Consider the following 3,020-nt stretch of genomic DNA (forward strand, 5'->3'; position numbering starts at 1 on the left):
GCCAACCTTTTGGTTACCAAAAAACCAAACTCACTGCCGTTGAGTCGATTGCAACTCAGAGCAACCCCTCCTTGGGTTGCCGAGGCAGTATCACTAAGATTCCATTTGAAATTTGAAAATGTTTTTAAAATTGTGAAACCCAAAGCTAGGATTTCACTAGATTGCCTAACCTTCCTTCCAAGGAGTGGCTGGTGGGTTTGAATGGCCAGCCTTCTGGTTAGCAGTCAAGTGTGTACACCACCAGAACTCCTTGTTGTTGTTGTTATGTGCCGTCAAGTCAGTCCTGACTCATATCGACCCCTCCTTGGGTTTCCGAAGCAGTGTCACTACGGATAGTTGAGAGCAAATTAAGCCATCTAGCCACTCCTCGGAAGGAAGGTTGGGCAATCTACTTCCATAGTGATACTGCCTCGGCAACCCAAGGAGGGGTCGCTATGAGTCGGGGCCGACTCAACAGCACATAACAACAACAACAACAGAGACCTTAAAATTCTTAGAAAGTTCTTTCAAATGCTGACACCAACCTGGACCCTATACCCCTTTTTGTGGTTCACAGAACACACTCATTTCTCCAGACATTTTGCACCTGTGCATTTATCAGGGTCCTGTTCTAGAGATTTGTGTCATGTAAGAGACAGAGAATAATCACTGCTATGATGGGGAGCCCACAGAGCCCTGGGATCCCAGAAGAGGCTACTGACCCAGCCGAGAGAGGGAATCAGTCTGGTGGACTTCCTGTAGGAAGGGACATCCACTGAGTGCCAAACGTGAGTGAGTTTTGGCTGGGGAAGAGAGGAGGAAGGAATGTTTCAGGCAAAAGGAACAGCATGTGGAGGTGAGAGGGCACCATTTTGGGGACCAAAAGAGGTGTTGAGTGACTGGAGGGTTGTGTTTGAGGAGGGCTGCTGAGGGCAGGAAAGTCATCATGAGAAGACCAACACAGGGTCCTAGGTGGGAGGCCAGTGACACCCTGTTTCTTGTGCCCTCATTGTTTTGCCAGGAAGTAATTTACACCCCACCTTCCGGTTACTTGACTACATCCTTCCTAGCTTTGGGTTTCACAATTTTAAAAACATTTTCAAATTTCAAATGGAAAAAATGATTCCTCATTGTGGAAATTAAAACAAGTCAACATTTCTCTTTTAAGTGTGAGGTTGAACACTTTTTCAGATGTGCACAGGCCCCACAAGGGCCCCCTCTTGCCTGTGGAGTACTCCGAGGTCTCCCCTAACTAGAGAGTTTGCAACATCTCAGGCTCCCTTCTCTGCGGAGAGTATGGGGAGCTGTGGGCTGCCCTCTGACTACGTGGGCGGGCGGGGAACTTGTGAAGCAGTTGTCTCCCCTGCCCCACTTTGATTCATCTTTTTTTCTGTCCCTTTGCAATTTAAAATTTCTATTTCCCTGCTAAGTACCTGGTTGTTGTTGTTATGTGCTGTCCAGTTGGACCAAGTAGCTGGTGGAGCAGCAGTTAAGTGCTTAGCCAGAAGCTGGCGGTTTGAATCCTCCCAGTGGCTACTCAGGAGAAAGACCTGGTGATTTGCTCCCAGAAGGATTACAGCCAAGGAAGCCCCATGGAACAGTTCTAGTCTGTCCCATGGGGTTCCTATGAGTTGACAATCAACCTGACAGCACTGAACAAAGTTAAGAACCTTTCCTGCTGGAGGCTTGGGTTCCAATGGCCTGCAGCTCTTCCTGGTCAGAGTGTCTTAGAGCTGGAAGGGGAGCCAAGCTCCACGAAGATGGCCCATGTGAGACAACTTTCCATTTAATTCTCAAACCATCTGTGTATGATGGACACCCTTGAACCCACTTTACAGATGAAGAAATAGGCTCAGAAAGGTTGAGACGCAAACCCAGCATCCCATGGCAGTATTGCAAGAGGCATTTTTATTGGCTGCTTTTCTGGGCTTCACTTATTTCTCTTGGACACTAAAACTCTGTTTAATATAATTCAAGTTCCAGAGGAGGAGGCTTGCTGGCTCTTCATATCAAAAAGAAACCCACTGTCCTACTCTGTCCAGTCAAGGAATCTAAACGAAAACCAAACCCACTACCATCGAGTTGATTCCAATTCATAGTGACTGTGGTAGTTAAGGTTGTGTGTCAACTTGGCTGGGCCTGGTTGAGTGGCTGGGCAGCTGGTGGTAGTTATTACCCATGATGAGACTGGCAATCAACTCCATGGTGGAACCTACCACAAGCAGCTGAGGAGCTGTCTTTGGGATGTGGTCTGCTTCCTGTGTATAAGGAGAAGCCTTGGGGATAGTCTCTATCTCATGGCATGCTTGGACTCTGCATGTAACTGTGTTGTTGTTCAGTAGCCTGCCATTCTCTGCTGACCTTGGGACTTATAATGGACTTGAATTAATGGCCTGCCGCGTGGTTTGGTAATATCGGGACTGTGTTATTTTACTTATCAACCTTGGGCTTGGCAGCCTGAGCAGCCAGCAGCTGTCTGAGTGAAGAAAAGCCTCTAACTTCAGTGGCCTGGGAGCAAGAGATGGAGCTGAAGCCCAAGGCTGAGGGGCTTTCACCCAGCCCCTAGACCTTGGCACTTTGAACTTGGACTTAAAGCCTCCAAATTGTAAGAATAAACTCCTATTTGTTCAAGCATCCCATTTGTGGTATATTCTTGTCAGAGCGGCACTAGATAACCAGAACAGGGACCTACAGGACAGCGCAGAACTGCCCCATAGACTTTCCAAGGCTTTCCAGAAGCATACTGCATTGCCTTTCTTCCACAGAGCAGCTGGTGAGTTTGAACTGCTGAACTTTTGGTTAGCAGCTGAGAGCTTAACCAGTGTGCCAGCTTAACCAGCTTAACCAGGACTCCTGATTTAAAAAAAACAAAAACAAAAACAAACCTCACTGCTGTCGAGTCAATTTGACTCATAACGACCCCTCCTTGGGTTTCTGAGGCAGTATCTCTAGGGAAGTAGATTGCCCAATAGGAGCCACATTTCTCATCCAAGAAGAGGCTGTGGAGTTTAGCTTAACATCAGCCTTACTCTTCATGGAAA

The sequence above is a fragment of the Orycteropus afer genome, unplaced genomic scaffold, assembly GCF_000298275.1.
Source record: "Orycteropus afer afer isolate SDZICR_OR568_19922 unplaced genomic scaffold, OryAfe1.0 scaffold00017, whole genome shotgun sequence".
NCBI classification, from domain to species: Eukaryota; Metazoa; Chordata; class Mammalia; order Tubulidentata; family Orycteropodidae; genus Orycteropus; species Orycteropus afer.